Source organism: Chrysemys picta, chromosome 6 (assembly GCF_011386835.1).
Source record: "Chrysemys picta bellii isolate R12L10 chromosome 6, ASM1138683v2, whole genome shotgun sequence".
Lineage (NCBI taxonomy): Eukaryota > Metazoa > Chordata > Testudines > Emydidae > Chrysemys > Chrysemys picta.
In genome coordinates, this window is record NC_088796.1 from 106308522 (window position 1) to 106326119 (window position 17598).

General features: G+C 41.6%; 1 long non-coding RNA gene across 1 annotated transcript in view; it reads left to right on the forward strand.

The window, feature by feature from the left end:
* Positions 1-8498, forward strand: part of LOC135972251 (uncharacterized) — an 86360-nt gene extending 77862 nt beyond the window's left edge. Inside the window, exons 2-3 of the long non-coding RNA XR_010588664.1 lie at positions 6699-6793; positions 6897-8498. This is a non-coding gene — a long non-coding RNA (uncharacterized LOC135972251). The remainder of the gene's footprint in view (positions 1-6698; positions 6794-6896) is intronic.
* The last annotated feature ends 9100 nt before the right edge of the window (positions 8499-17598 follow it).

A 17598-nucleotide genomic window follows, 5' to 3' on the forward strand; every position in this document is an offset into this window, starting at 1 on the left:
TTTTGTTGCCCAGTCACCCAGTTTTGTGAGATCCCTTTGGACTTAACTATCTTGAGTAATTTTGTATCATCTGCAAACTTCCCACCTCACTGTTTACTCCTTTTTCCAGATCATTTACGAATATGTTGAACAGCACTAGTCTCGGTACAAATCATTGGGGATTCCGTTATTTACACATCTCCACTGTGAAAACTAACCATTTATTCCTATCCTTTGTTTCCTGTCTTTTAACCAGTTACTGATCCATGAAAGGACCTTCTCTCTTATCTCATGACTGTTTACTTTGCATACTGCCCACTTTGGTGAGGGACCTTGTCAAAGGCTTTCTGAAAGTCCAGATACACTATATCCACTGGATCACCCTTGTCCAAATGTTTGTTGACCCCCTCAAAAAATTCTAATAGGTTGATAAGGCATGATTTCCCTTTACAAAAGCCATATTGACTCCTTCCCAACTTAGCATGTTCATCTGTGTGTCTGATAATTCTATTCTTTACTATAATTTCAATTAATTTACGTAGTATTGAAGCTAGGCTTACTAACATGTAATTACCAGAATTGCCTCTGGAGTCTTGTTTAAAAATCAGCATTACATTAGCTCATCTCTGGAGCCTTTTTAAAAAAAAATCAGTGTTATGTTAGTTTTGGGTTAGATATATTTTATATGGAGCAACCTTAACTGACATGCAAGAGAGTGTTGTTGTGTATTAACCTAATTAAGACATAGAAAACTTGTGAAATGGGGAAGTATTATAGCCTTATTTTACAGGTGAAGGAAACTGAGGCACAGAGAGGTTAAGGACCAGATTTTTAAAGATGCTTAGGTGCCTAAATATCTTTAGATACCCAATGGGAGTCAAGTGTCTAGACATATCTGGAAGTCTCATTGGGAGCCTATCTTCATGTCTAGGTGCTTAAATACCTTTTAAAAATCCTCAGTTCCTACCCACAACATCATATTACAGGTCATTTTGGTTCATAGGCGCTCACTTCCCCTGTTCCCAGTGGGTGCTCGACCCCCTCCACTCCTGGCCCCACCCTTGCACCGCCCTCGCCCCACCCCCATTTCACCCCTTCCCCAAAGTCCCTGCCCCCTTCCTGCCCCCATTCCACCCCTTTCCCCAAGTGCCCGCCCCTGTCCTGCCTCTTCTCTGCCCCCTCCCCTGAGTGCGCTGCGTCCCCACTTCTCCCCCTCCCTCCCGGAAAGTCCTAAGTGCTGTCAGACAGCTGTTAGGCGGCGGGGCGGCAGGAAGTGCTGTGAGGGAGGGGGAGGATCGGGTATGCGGTGTGCTCAGTGCAGGAGAAGGAGGCGAGGAGGGGGGAGCTTGGCTGCCGGTGAGTGTGGCGCACCCGCTAATTTTTCCCAGAGTCGGCGCCTATTATTTGGTTAATTAGAAGTAGAACTCGTGATTCCTCAGAAGCCCTCTGTTCTAACCACTAGCCGATATTGTCCCAACACACACTTTTTTTTAAAGTAACTTTTCGAGTGACTGGATTGGTGTACATTTTCACAAATCATTAGAATGTTTCTATAACTGAATTGTAAGAAATGTTGAACTGGATCAGACAAGCGACATACCTAGACCAGTCTTTTGTCTTAGACAATTTCCAATTATCTCAGTAGAAGCATAAATTACTTATTGTGAACAAAATCATGGAGTAGTGTAATTTGAGAAATATATTCCTGCTCCCAGTTAATGATCAGCTTTTGTCCTGAAACATGAGGCCTGCTCATCTCTGATGATCCAGCACATAAACTGAACTAGAGCGTGTCCCTTCCCTGAAACTGTATAATTTTGGAAGAGAAATGTTCTCCTAATTGTCAGTGGACCTAGTTATTTTGTACAATGGCAATCCTTAGTCATTTGACCTGTTGTCACCTGAATCTTTTATATGGAGATAAAGCCCAGAGAGACTACAGGTTCTAGCAAGCGATGCTCCATCCAGAACCATTGCATTTTGGGACATGTAGTCTCTCTCAGCCATACTTCTGTATTAAAGACGAAGGTAGCTGAAGTGTGCAGTATTTAATGTAATATAGGAGTGCCCCTTATAATACACCCTGGATAAAAAGTGTTATCTTTCCAAGTACACATTGTTTTTAATTATCCTGTTACTTACTGAAGCTGAATGGAACCTCAGTCAGGTCACTCTGTACATGGCTCATAGGTTTTATGAGCCACGTTGCAGAGCACAACAGCATGTTGCAAAACAGTTAGCTCTCCATCAGCCAGATATTGCTTTTACTGGTGATGCTTCTGACATACTACATGTGCCCTTGTAAGGATGTCATATTATTTTGATATCTGCTATTAAAATTGGTAGCACTGAACTCAATAAAAAGCTCCCATTACTGTGGCTTTGTCCTGAATTTCAAGCAGATAGTGACACTTGGCATGCATTCACCATGTCCATCCAAAGTATGTAAAAACTGCCTGTGAAACCACCAGGCTCGTGGCAAAACTGCTGTCAAAATAAGGGAACAACCACAGAAGCCACGTCCTGCTCACTCCATCTAATGGAGATTGTGGTTAAAGTAGTAGGTAGAGATATCTGCAGGATATCTTGGTTCAGTTCCCAGCCCTGCCTCACATTCCCTGTATGACCTTGGGTAAATCACCCAGTCTCTTAGTGCTTGAGTTCCCCATCTCTAAATACAGCTCATAATATGTACTTTCTCCTACCTTTTGTTTGTCTTATTTATTTACTCTAGTGTAGGGGCTGTCCCTTAATGTTTATGTATCTAGCATAATGACCCCTGTTTTTCGTTGGGGGCTCCAGGAACTGACATAATAATAGTAATGTCATATGTCAGTGTATATAGCTGTGCTGTGGAAACTTTAATAACTGTGAATGGAAACTGAATGCTCACTTTCCGTTCTTCTAGGGAAGCTCTTTGACATTGAAATTGCTGTCTGGAGCCTGACAGTGAACATCCGACTTATTAGAAAGAAAAGAAAAAATACGTTCATTCTAACATTCCCTTTTTTTGCCCTCCTAGCTGTCAGTCAAAAGGCAATTGCTGAGCATTATTTATTTATTTATTTATTTATTTGTATTATGGTGGCATCTAGAGACCCCAACTGAGATCTGGCCCTGTTGTGCTAATAAGGTACATACACATAGTAAAAGAGAGTCCCTGCCCCAAAGTTTACAATTTAAATATACAAGGTAGACAAAGAATACATAAGGAATGGGGAGGGGGCAAAGAAGGGAAAAAGAGGCACAAAGAGATGAAGTGCATCAAATTAATTTGTTGTTTAAAACTTGAAAAGGGTAAAACAGTTAAATAAAGAAAAAAAAATGCTTCAGCTATCAGCTAGACAGCAAAATCCAGGGGTCTGTGTGTGTATACGTATGTGTGGGAGAGATTATTTCAGACTATCTTCCAAATAGTAAATTCAGAGTGCAGCAGGAGGCTGACCTTTTACTGTTACCAATGTCAGCTGCAAGTTGTAACCTCATGCCATTAATTATAACCCAACATACCTCTGGAGTGTTTCTGGTGCATTAAATTTTCCTCCTCTCCCTCCCACTCCACTCCCATCCTCACTCCCCAAAAGAGACCATGTTTCACACTGCACTCTGAGGTGAAATAACAAAAAGTGGGCCCGACAAGGGAAGAAGCAGTTTCTATGTTTGTATTTTTTTAGATATAGGGCCCCGAATGGAACTCCCAGCGTGAGCCACCTCCAACAAGGGGAGAGTTTAGCTTTGCATACAAGCTTTATGGCTTAGATTAATCTCTAGGGATGTATTTTTTCAGAAAGGGTTAAATCATTCTATGTTGTACAGAATTCAGGACAGTGTGTTTTCAGTAATTTGTATCTCAAACCTGGAATGGGCCAAATGATTTGGATTAGAGTCAAACTGTATCTTCATCCCAGCCTCGAATCAAACCTCGGGATCTCTTTTGAGGGTTGGTTACAGATGGGCCCAAACCAAACCGCCAGATATAAAGAACCCCCACATTGCAGAGAGATTCTGGTTTAGGTTTGTCAGGGGTTGGACTTATCTCTAGGTTGGATACCTGTAGTGTCAGACATGCTGATTAGCTGGGGATGGATGTAATTGACTTTGCTTCTATAAGGCAACACCTTCTGCAGGCAGAATATTTTAGTGGCCCCTGCAAGCACACTTCACAGTAGGTATATTTTTGATTTGGCTTATTTCCACATATCATAACACCTCTTTGAAACTATTAGTATTGCAAGATTGTCTCTATACAGGAGTATTTGGGGATAAATTTAAGAGCACTGTTACAGGCAGATGCATATTCCATGATGGCATTGTCAAGGAGCAATGGACAAGCATAGACTTCTGTGCTAAATATTTGGTCTCCCAATTAAATTTTTATGTGCTCTGTTTGGCTTACAGGAATAGGATGTATGTACATCTGCTCTACGGCCTGCTAAGAGGGACAAGAGTTTTGATTTGAATGAATTTAACTATTAGATACCCACCAATATCCTTGAACAAAAAACCAACCAACCAAAATAAACAAACAGTAGGTTGAAAATTTACATAAATGCAGGCAAAAACCATTAGAATGCTTTGCCATTTTAATGTTAAACTGTAACAGACCCCAGTGTAGGGAGATCATTGCATACATTACCCTGCCATATTTCCAAAATTGTTCCTATTCTCTTTACCATGGTGACAAATTCTAAAAGAGTGGGGAATGATGTGAGTGAATGCCTGTTAGCACTACCTGTAACATACTCACTTAGTTTTGATACCTCTACTCACTCTGAGTAGTGCCTTCCTCCATAAACAGTCCATTTACTTCACTGGAGTAAGGTACTATTTGACGTGAGTAAGGGTTTCAGGATATTGTCCCTAGGCCCAAATTTTCAAAGGTGGACACTGACAAGGATGCCTTAGTTTATTGGGTGCACAACTTAAGACTTCTGGGCCCTGATTAGCTGAAGTGTTGAGCACTTTGAATGGAGTTGTGGGTGCTCAGTCCTTCTGAAAAATCCATCCAAGGTATCTCAAGTTGGGCACCTGAAAATCAGGACACCCCAGATTAGTGGCCACTTTTAAAAATGTTGGGTTAGTTAAGGTAAAAATAACTCAAAAAGAAATAGAGAAATATCAGGACCATGTCAACATCTCTGTATTTATGTGATTAGAATGATGGTTTATTCTTTGACCCACAGGGAACAAACTTAGTAAGTCCAGTGTAGCCCCCAAAAGTTCTCATAGCTAATGTTTTCCACTTGAAGTGGGAAATATGAAAAATGTGGATGTTAAAAAGAGAAACAAAAACCCCAGTATTTTCTTAGGACTGTGCACTGTGAAAGAGCCTGCAGTCTCTGGATCTGGATAGTCTAAACTGAGAGAGAAATCACAGAACTGGAATATTGCTTTAAAATATTTTAGTGCCGGACTGTTTTTAAAACACACAAATCATTCTCTGATTTCATATGAAATCCCCCTGCACTGAGCTTGCACCAGAAAAAGTACTTGATAGGTTTGCTGGGAAATCTGACCAGTAGAAAGAGCCAAAAAACAGCAGCCAGCAGGGAATAGCAGTAGATTTGGCATGTCTGCTAATGGCACCTCAAAATTGTGGTGCCTACTGTCATTAAGTCAAGCAACTTGCAGATATCCCTTTTTTTGGGTCCCTTTCCTGTTCAGTTAGTTCAGGATTTGCCAGGGGATGTTTTTAATGGCAAGATTTCAGATAGTAAGAAAACCATGGGGGGACCAAAATTTGCCATGTTGGCATCTGCCACAGGTATTGTATGTATTAAAACCAATATGGCTATGTGGTGCTGCCTCCTGCAAGTCTTTCTTGAAGAATTAAAATAGTCTGTTGTTGTTAATGTTTCTAGGGATACAAATCTCTTTTCCATGCTCTAAATCCAAGCTAAAAGTAACAACTGACAATGATGTAAGTGTTCATTTTTGGTAGATCGGAGTCCCTCCTGACCACCTCAAATAATTTCCTGTGCTGGGCTTTAAAAAAAAAAAAAAAAAAAAAAAGTGAAAGTTTCTACCTATGTTTGAAATACCATATCCAAAAAACCTACTGCAAAGATGTGTTTACAGAGAAGTTATACCTGCTGTTTGGATGTCATCACCCTGTTTATACCTACTGTGTGGACGTCATCAGGATATTATAACCCATTGTGAATAGCATCCAAGGGAAGTGGTTTCATTCCCTGCTACTTCATATAGTAATATTATCCTAGTGCTACTCCATTTTTAACTCATTTTTACTTTCCAGATGCCAAACAAACCCATCACTGTACATTTGAGTACACACATATGCACCCTTTACACTTTGTGCATTGCAAATAAACAGATTATATTTATATTGGGCTCTATTCAGGAAGAAATCCTTTTAAGCATGTTCAGATTCACAAGATCGTGTAATCTCTTTCCAAGTACACATTCAAATTTGTTTTTATTTTTAAACATTTTGCTGCTGTTGGTTCTGGGAGGGTTGTGCATTTGTACCAATTTGCCCCTAATTTGCAGGCCATGAAGTAGAAATTCCCAGATGCAAATGATTTTTATAAAAAAAAATAACTCTCGACATATCCCAAGAAATTAATAAAATAAAATGTTGAAATTTATATTGTTGTTGCTGTTAGTCTTGCTTGCAAGGAATTCATTGATTCATTGCCATCAGGTTGAAGTTCTAGATCAGCTTGAAAAATTGCTTGCTTTTTGTTTTGTTATTGCAGAACTTGGAAACATGAATGCTGAAGCTAATTGGGCCTCTTGTTGTCCTTATTAATATGCCACTGTCCTTATCTATATGCCACTATCCACCACAGAGGTATTCCACAGCAATCCTGCTAAGGAGGGTGACCTCTGGGAACAAGCAGAAATTTTCTGGGCAGGTTTGTGAAAGAACTAAACTACTCTCTGTTCTTTGTCAGCCAGCTATCATAGAAGGGAGGAGGCACAGAACTCAAGGAGGTGTTTTATTCTATTTAAATAATGTAAATATGAAGAGGAAAGAAGAGCAAACAGCAGAGGCACTGGAAGGTAGTATAGCCAGCAAGAATGAGCAGTTGACAAGCCTAGGAGAGAAGAAAGATTTGGGAAAACAGAAGAGTTAGCAGGCTGAGCAAGAGATGAAGCCCTGGAAGCAGAAATGAAGAAGTCCTGGTAGCTATTGAACTAAGACCTGGAAGCTACACCTGGAAGGTGCAGGGAGGGGAGAGGGGATTGCCCTCAGGATAAATAGATTGGACTTGTATTTCATCATATGGCTATGAAGGTGGTTGAATAAAACTGTATTGAAGTTGGTGGGTATGATAGCCACCCTTCATTCAAGATAAAGGTCAGAAGTAGTTTAGCTCCTTTTTGGAGTTAGATAGCTAAACCCATAGGCGCCACCACCCAAAAACCAGTCCAAATTGCAAGGTGGGTCAGAAAGTGTGAAACAGTGATGTGGATAGAGAGATTTTGCTGGGTATTGTTTGATGGATGTGTGTGTGTCTGTGAGTAGAAGTAGCCAGAGAGAAGCAAAAAAAAAAAAAAAATGGCCAAGCAGACAGCAAGAATAGGACTGGAAACATGGCCCCTTCAGGGCAGAGTGCTGACTGAAAAGAAGGTTGGAACTGTGAGAAAAGAAACTGCCTCCCATTGTTTGTTTTTTTCTACTGTGTTCTGGCAAACAGGACTTTGTATGCATTTTTTAGTAAATAGGATTACACTAAGAAATACCTGACTCTATCATAAATTTCACCTTCTAACAGAAACAACACAAAAGACCCTGAATATTGGCTAGTTGTTTGGGCCAAATATTCTACTTGAAGCGGAGCATGCAATTGCACGAGAAAACCAAAAATGTGTCTTTTATTTAAACATGGAAAAGTCATAACAGAGCTCCATACGTAATGGGAGAGTGTGCTTGTCATCTTCCCTCTCTTTGTAGGCCAAGCACCACCTCATTTCTCATTCAGTTCACAGTGGGAGTGGCTCACTTTTGATTAGTTAACTACAGCCTCAACACTACCTACACTGCAGCAGAAAAAGAAGCAGGACTCTAGTAACACAGACTGGGAGAGAGCGAGAGGGCAGGCTGGTCCTGACGTTAGAAAGCCTCAAAGAAGAAAAGAAAAGATCAAACACTTAAATCCATCCAGCCTATGAAACTGAGATTTTACTCTGACTTTTTTCATGCCACAATATATAAATTATTAATCTATCTAGGTTAAACATGTTTTTTCTGGATTCTGAATAATTTTCCTTTTAAATAAGTGGGTTTTTTAAAAGGAGGTGGTTAGCAGGATATAGCCTAAGGCTCAGTGTGTAGCCAGAAGAGTATCAGTCAGTACTCAGAAAACTCGATTCAGTTGCTTAAACCAATAACCACTCAAAAAGCTAACAGTCAATTTGCTCCACTTCCAAAGGAGTGCCCCAGAATTGAGCCAGTTTGTACTCAGCACTCTGAGTACTCACTAAAATGCAGAGCTGCTAGTTCCAGTTGGTCAAAAAAAAAAAAAAATTGGATGGAAGGTTTCTGTCAGAAAATGCAGTTTTGTGGAAATCAAAATGTTCCACTGGACCATGTAGATTTCTAAGAAATTTTAGATGAAAAGTGTCACAACAAATTGTTTCAACTTTCTCATTTTGTTTAATTTTGTTGCTACTTTGTATTATATTAGATTAAATTCACTTTCACAAGGTTGAAATAATCATTTAAATGTTTCTGAATAATGTTTTTGAATGGTCATTTCACTGTAAATTTTGACTTTTTGACTTCCCAATTTGGAAAAACAAATTTCAAAATGTTGGAATTTTTCGTGGGACAGAAATTCCATTTTGTGACCAGCTCTATTGCTAGTGCACACCCTAAAGCAAACTAGCTGGCATATCCTCCATTTAAGGAAGTGTCCGTATGTCTGTTGAAAGACTTGGATAATCTAGTTTTTAAAACTAAGGACCTGGATCATTCACAAACTGGAGTCATGCTTTGCTTCACCATGTGATCTTATACGTGTGTGTGTGTATGTATGTGTCTTGGGAAGATTTAACTGGAATGAGCCAGATATCTATGCCCCACTACTCTTAGAAAGTAGATTTGGATGAGGTTTTTGTTTTGTTTGCTTATTTTTACATATAGACCAATAAAGTAAATAATACTTTTATTTTATAAGGAGTAATAAAGGCTTTCATGTTGTTGAAGGGAGTCCCCAGACTTTCAGGTTTGGCTATCTGGATGCACCTTCTCAAACTGTTGCACTTCACTGCCCTCATCAAGAGCGGTCAGTTTCTTCCTGCAGGGGGCTATGGCAGAGTACTGCACTGCTCCATTTCAGCAGGTATTTGGTTGCATTTAAGGTACTCTTATCCTCCGTGCTGTATTGCCAGAATGACACCTAAACCAGCCTGTAGGAAGGATCTAGTCTCTCCTGCCCGGGTCCCAGAGACGGGAAGCATTTTTAGTTTCATAGTTTAGTCTATGAAAGTCCCAGTGCATATGAAAAAAAAAACGTTATTGTATGTGATATTGTTAAGATCAGGCCATGATTTCCCTCTCCCCCAGCCTAAGCATATTATTTACATATTTAAAATATACTCAGTGCTGCATATGATACAAATATATTCACTGTGCCCAGAAGTTTATTATATTAAAATTTACTGTACACATAAGGCAAAACATATTGGGAGATTCACAGGAGATGTTTGCTTGAAACTATATCATTATTTATCCCCTTCCTGCATTATGATGTTTTGGGAATGTGACTGATGTGGATTGGTGTCTGTGGGTATGTCTACATTTGAGCTGGGAAGCATTATTTCTAGCTTGTGTAGATGTATCACACTACCTCTGCTCGAGCTCGTGGCTAAAATAGCAGTGTCCCCACAGTGGTGAGAGCTAGCTGCCTGAGTATGTACCAAGAGAATTAGGCAGGATTATTTTCAAGAAGGCTAGCCTGAGTGGCTGCCCATGCACTCAGAACAGCTAGAGCCTGGTGTTTACAGTACACACCTGGGATGTAGGAAATGAAGGTTCATGTTCCTGGTTTGAATCAGGCAGCGCAAAGGCTCAGACTTGGGTCTTCCACAGACCAGGTCAGTACCATACAGGGCTGGATCTGGCTTTTTTGCCGCCCTAGGCAAAAAAGCCACCTGCCGCCCCCCGCCCCCCAGCGCGGCAGGGGAGGGCAGCGAGCCGGCCGTGGGCCTGCAATCCCCGACCGTCCGGAGCACCGGGGGAGGGCGGCGAGCCCAGCCGGGACTCTCCGCTCTCCCCGGCGGCCAGAGCGCCAGGAGCAGGGCGGAGAGCCCGGCTGGGGCTCTCCGCTCTCCCCAGCAGCGAGCCCCCGGCAGCCAGAGCGCCGGGAGGAGGGCGGAGAGCCCGGCCGGGGCTCTCCGCTCTCCCCGGCAGCCAGAGTGCCGGGAGCAGGGCGGAGAGCCTGGCCGGGGCTCTCCGCTCTCCCCAGCGGCGAGCCCGCCGCGGCTCTCCGCTCTCCCCGACCGGCCGGAGCACCGGGGGAGGGCGGCGAGCCCAGCCGGGTCTCTCCGCTCTCCCCGGTGGCCAGAGTGCTGGGGGGAGGGTGGCAAGCCTGCCGTGGCTCTCCGTTCTCCCCGGCGGCCGGAGCGCCGCGGGGAGGGCGGCGAGCCCAGTCGCGGCCCCGCTCTCGGGCTGGAGCGCCCCGCCGCGCTGCCCCCTCCAGGCGCCGCCCCAAGCACATGCTTGGTGGGCTGGTGCCTGGAGCCGGCCCTGGTACCATAACCAACTGGCTATTTGCTATTCGGGGGAGGGGGAAATCTCTCTCCTCCTCACCCCAAAGTTGTTTCTTGAAGAAATAGAAGATTTTGGTTTTGTTATGATGAAGAATGGGTAAAATTTTGTTATCTCAATTTTTTTCATGGGATAACTGTTTCTGGACCAGCTCTAACTGCCACCCAACATGCCAGGTACTTTGAGGCAAAATGGAACATCAGTGCGGCCAGGGATGAGATTACATATGCAGAAGGATCTTGCTCGGAGAGTTGATTCATCTCTTCTCATTCATATTCTCCCTAAAGATTTATTTTTGCCATGTGATACATGGGATATGTCTACAGTTGAGCTGGGAGGTGTGGTTCCCAGCTTGCATAGACATACCTGCTTTGCTCGAACTAGCACCTAAAAATAGCAGTGTGTCCACAGCAGTATGGGCAGCCACTCAGGCTAGTTACCCCAAATATAATCCTGCCTAATTCTCTTGGTACATACTCAGGCAGCTTACTATTTTCTGTTTTTCCTTCACATTGGGATAGTTGGCTGCTGTGTCTTTAATATTGTCTCTTTGAGAAATTGCCAATTCCTGAATTCCCCTTTCCCTTCGATTTTCTTCCCATGAGACCAGTTGTCTGAATTTTTTTTAAGTCCATTGTCCTTATTCTGCTGCTCTCAGGCCTTCCTTTCCTTAGGATGATGAAATCATTTCATGATCACTTTCATCCAGATCAAAGTGCATCCAGCTGTGATTTGAAGTTGGTTGTAGGGAGCCTAAATAATTCACACCTGAGTCTTTGACCACTGAGCCATCCCTACCTCTGCTAGTGCTTCTCAGTCATCCTAAACTGCTCCACAGTTATTTTAGATCCATGGTGCCTAATACTTTTTTTGTGGGGCATTGGCCGATACATTTGTTTACTATATATTAACGGCAGCTGGGACAGAACGATTACCCTCCTCCTATCCCAGCATCAGCAGTGCAGCCCACTTAGTGCAGATCGGCCTGAGGATCATGTTGGCAGTGTCCTCTGAGGGGACCAGAGAATGTTTAAAACGGTGGCTCTGTTCAGTTCGTTGTTCAGGGAGCCCCAGAGGACTGCTTCCTCCCACAGCAGCTGTTTGGCTGTACTCAAACTGTTTGTACCCTCCCTGCTCTGTCAGCTGTACTTTGCCTGTTCTCACAAGTTAAGCTCAGCATGCCCATTGACTGCACTAGCGGTATAAACCCAGCCATGTGAACTCTGTGGATCTCTTAAACAGAACACAGCTATGTTCCACTGTGTTTACTGGATTTCACAGTAGCTGGCGATTTGTTAGCCTGAAAACAACAACGGCAATTGTAACTGCTTGTGCTTCCTCCACTCTCCATTGGGTTCCAAGAGAGATGAGAATTGCATAATCAAACACTGATGGCCCCCAAGCCGTCCTTACAGACCCTATTCTGCAAATGTAGAGATTCTGGTAATGTGGTTTATTCTTGGATCCCTTGTATACAAGTCCCTGTGTATGCTTGGCAACAGTGTAGGAGTCACTTTGGATTCCTTAAATAAAAGAAAACTGGTGCAGATGTATTTTCATGAGTTTCACTAATCCCTCTCTCTGCTGTAGAAAGGGGAGGGGAGCTCATCCCCGGCTTCTGAGCTGTTAAATTGCAACAGTTAATATTGAACCACATTACTGCGTGTAGCTGAAATCCTCATAATTGGCCTGAATATGATTAAAGAAATCCCTCACCCTTGAGGCTTTTGACTCTGAATGAGTTCAGTTCATTTTGCTGACTGATAAGGGTTGTCATGTTTGATCTAACATCAAAAGTGTGGAGAGGAAAAGCGAACCAAAGTTTAATTTTTTTTGAGGTAGAGTAGAAAATGTGTAAGTTATGTGAGACCAAACAATTATGCCTCTTTGCACTGTACTTGTCAAGCTGTAGCAACGGTTTTATTTGTGCGGGGGAGGGGGGGAAGGATTTTGAATAAACCGTTTTCACTGGAGGGAAGTAGATTTCTTTGCTGGGTGGCCCAATTCTGTGAAAAGTGCATAGCCCATAGGTAAAACTGAAGTGAGCAAATACATTCAGTGATTTATCTTAATTACAAGACACATCCGTTTTCCCTACTTGGCTGTGTTTAACAGTTATTTCTAAGCACTGTAAATAACGCTTCCAGACACCTCGTTAGAAGGCTGCAAACAGAAATTAGGGATTTTCCCCCTCTACATTCATGAAATGTGGAGCTTTCTGTTTACTTTCTCATTTGGAGTCCCCATTTGTCGTTATGGATGGGGGGGATGTTGGGAAAGTACGTGTCTCTAAAATTCGTGGGCCAGATCCCCAGCAGGCGTGAATCTGCATCACTTTATTCAGTTGGAGGAACTGGCTCAAAAACAATCAAACAAAGGTTCAAGGATTGTATAAACTTGGTCCAGGATGCAAAATTTTGGAAAGCATCTTTGAAGCCTGCTCAACTATATCAACTCTACATTCTGTGTCTACGTTACTATTTTTTTCTCCTGAAAAAGACACACTTTAGCACATATAGCTTGAGATAATTGACCCAACTGCATATTGAAATCATTGTAACAGACAGGAATTGATTCAACACAAAATCAGAAACTGGAAGTTCTGGAATTCTGACTCTGACTTCTCTTATGACATTAGCCATTCATTTTAACCAATGTCTCAGTTCCCCATCTGGGAGAAGTAGCTTTCCTCATTCAAGAGTCATGTGAGCATCAGTTGACAGGCAGAGAGACGGGGGAACAACCAACCAACCTGTCTTCCCTATTCCCCACTAAAAAATCTTTGAAGATGAAAAGTGCTATAAAATGCTTAATTGTTGTTCATTTTATTGTCAGGAATTGCAATTAAATTGGTTTCTGGCTTGTCACCTGTCCATGCCTGCTCTTCATCATTGTTACTAGAACGGCTGTCATCTAAACAAGCTTTGAGATGAGCTCAGAAATAGCTGTTGCCAGTTGTAAAGAACTGAAAGTAGGGAAGAGTCTACACATGGGCTATTTTGTAGCCATTTTTTTACCTCTGGTGCCACTGGTGTTTTATGCTTCAGTGTAGACCAGGCAGTGATGTCACTATTCTGGTGCACTATTCTGGTGTAACAGGTAAGCACAGGTGGAACTGTACTGGACTTCCCAGTTCAGGAAGTTATTTAAGCTCCTGCTTAACTTTAAGCAAGTGAGTCATGCTATTGAAGTCACTGGGAGTAGCCACTTGCTTAAAATTAAGCACTTGAACAGGGCCCTGATGCGGAAAAATAGCTCAAAAATTTCCTAGGCGGTAAAAACCTATGGTAGCAATTTTCAATCCACAGAGTTAAATTAGTGTATAAGCTTGATATGGACACTCCTATGATATAATTTTAGGTTCTTCCAGAACATTACCTCCATATCATTAATGTCACAACTTTAAGCAAATCTACATTAAGATTTCAAGGACTTTATCTGGCAAGGTGTTTTTAAAGGGCTACCTCTCCCATGGACACGATTTCTGTAAGAGGTGAATTCCTTTTTTAGCTGTGCCCCTATTCTGAGTTTAAATTTAAAAAAATCCCACCATAACAGGGGAACCACTCAGAAATGTAAAAAAATCTCATATGTGATCCACTTTCTTTTTAGCTGGCCACTTCCTTTTGGTTTTGGGCCATTCTCACAAGATGAGAACACTAATCAAAATTAGTAAGGTGACTGATCGGATATTCTGGCCTGCTTTCCCATATTTTCTTATTGGTTTCTTTCAGGATTCAGTGTGTGTGTGTGTGTGTGTGTGTGTGTGTACGCACGTGTGAGAGAGAGAGCATGTTGTGTTTATGGAAGCTGCTAGACTGAAAGTCCTTGACACTGACATCCTCTATTTATTCGCAAGAGAGATCCAGCACTTCACACTGGTTTTACAGTTTTTAACCCACTAGAACTGTGGGTTGAAGATGATTGACAATAAGTTTATACATATATTGAGCTGCACTATCCTATATAATTTAGAATGCCTAGATTAACCAATTAAATGTTTTAAAAAATTGATTTGATTTTTAGGAACAAACGTAGTTTTATCTCATTTTTTTTCCTGGTTCCAAAAACTAAAAAATATTCCTCAATTAAGCTTAGATTTGTAGTATTTCAAAATCCAAGTGTCTGGAGAGTGTTAGCCTCTGTGTGACTTCAGACATTATCTTGATGCATCTTCCTTCCCTCCTCCTCAACCTCAGTTCTTAACCCAAATCATAGCAGCAGTTATAAGAGGAAAGTTTTACATATGAAAAACTTCAAGCTCTTAAGTTTTATCAAGTATGCTAGTTTACTCAGCATAAACCACATGCTTAGATGACTAATCCTTATACTGTGAATGTCTATTATGCAGCATAACCATCAATTCTGAACTGGAAACTAGTGATGCTTTAATAAGAAATAGACTTAAGCCCTGTGAATTCTGTAGTTTAGTTGATACAGTGCCAACATTCTCTAGTTTTCTGGGGTCATGATACACATGTATCACTCTTGGTCTCTATTACATAGTCATAGCTCCAAAATATAGCCATTTTCAACATAAAAGAAATTTGAGAGGTGCCAGCTTGCAAGAGGTATGGACAGCCATATAACTTCAATCTGAAATGGCTTATTCTAGGTTACAGAAAAGAACAAAGGAACAAAAAAAAAACTTTTTATGACAGAACAGTATGCGTGTGTGTCCTCCACAAGAAGCTGCAGCAACTCCAAGAGCAAAATAGTTGTTGTCTCTGAAGAGAGCTTAGAAACGTAAAGTATAGTGCACAGAAACCAGAGTCCCTTATCTTGCAAGCTACTTTAAATGTGACTCTGTGCAGTTATAGGGTTAGGGTTTGTGTGGAACAGCTTTCAGGACGAGAGCCACATTCATCATAGTTTCATAACTAGAACAACTTGCCAGATGGAGATTTTAAAGATTCCGTATGAGGAGAGCTCGAGTAGGGTTCTAACTAATAGAATATTTGTTGCATTCCTCCTGAATATCCCCCATCCCCCAAATATAAATCATTAAAATGCTAATTTACATCATACTTTGTGCTTGCATAATGTTTGACATTTTTCAAAGTGATGCACAAGGATTAACTAACCCTACTTAAAGTAGTGAAATATGAAATTAAAATTTAAAATAAAGCATGTAGAAACAGAGAAAATGAAAATATTACGCATACTGTTCTAGCTATTTTAAGTACCCCTTTGAATGTAGTGGGTAAGATGGGGGATATTGTTATGCTGGTGATCATGTGACTAAGCTCTGAGCAGAGAACTAATGTGTGTTGGTTTTAGCATTTGGCATCCTGATCTCTTCAGCCAGGAGTTCCCTCAACTTTTTTCCAGTGTTGTTCAGAATTATTACTCAGCTATTGTTGTGGGTTTTCACACCACCAGTAGAAGTCTTGTGCAGTTTACATAGACCAGAGAGGCTAACAGTATGTTGAAAGCTTGAATACATTTGCATTCATTGATACATCAGAGTTGCTCACCAATACAAAATGTACCACATTATCTCATTATTATTCCTGAACTAAAACATGCCCCAAATCTTTGTTTTGGATGTAATTGTGATTTTTAACTAGAGAGCAACTAGAGCTTTTGAAGCCTGAGTGTTCCTAAATATGAAAAAAAGTAAATGACTACAGTTTAAGTTATTTATACTTCAGAACTTACTGTCCTAAAAGTGCCTGTCCCTCTGGAAATATGATTCGGATGCCCTGAACTGAAAAGCACTTTTTCCATTTTCCTGCGTAAAATATGAAACAAAAGACAACTGAAAAACACCTCATTAAAACAGTTCCTTTGTCCTTCTTTTGACAAATAAATGGTAAAGAGCTATGGCTGTTTTCCTATGTAGGTGGTCCACTTTGTATTCTAACTTCACAATGACTTCCCAAATACATTGAAAGTTATTTGATGAGTTTGGGAGATTTTTAATGTGTTGAAAATCAACAGACTGCATAATGAGGGATTTCAGGTTTGCAATCTATTAATGATTAACTTTCCAAGTGCAAAAAACTATTTCCAAAGTATATCTCTATATAGCTACATCTATATATTAGTCAATTCTAGTCCCTCAAATTTTTAACACCTGTACCGCTATCAAGTCAGGCTGCCCTTATGTGGTTATGCCAATCCAATCTTTTCAGGAAAACCTATCCACAGCTGGCTTTTCATCATCAGGTATATGTAATTGGTCAAATCAGTATGTATGTGTCAGATGGACTTAAAATATGTCACCTGTGGGACTATCACTGATTATTCTCTTCTGGTTCAGTAATTCTAGGACAGTCCTCCCTCTCTTTCTTCTCTGAATTTCTTTGAGAAATAGGTACTATGGACCAGATCCTCTGCTAGTATAGATCACCAGGGCTGGCTTTAGGACCTGTGGGGCCCGATTTGAATACCTGGAGGCGGTCCGGGTCTTTGGTGGCACTTCGGTGGCAGGGGGTCCGCTCCGCGTCTTCTGCGGCACTGAAGGATCCCCTGCCGCCGAAATGCCGCCAAAGACCCTGGAGCGGACCCCCCCCCCACCGAAATGCTGCCGGAGCGGACTGCTGCCGGGTGAGCCTAAGGCGCGGGGCCCGATTCCGGGGAATCGGGGGAATCAGTCTAAAGCCAGCCCTGTAGATCACACTAGATTAAATCAATGAAACTATGCCAATTTACACCAGTGGTGGGATTCTCCCAAGACCTCTTCCATTCGGTTCCCCAAGAACTCAGTTTGACTCCAGTCTCATTACTTTATTTGGAATACAGCAAAGCTACACTGAGTCGATTAGACTCAAGCATAGGAGTTGGGATATAGGGCATTCCACGCATCCAAATGTACACAGCAAACCTCTTCCTTTATATACATTTATACAATACTATGCATTACACATTGTGGGATT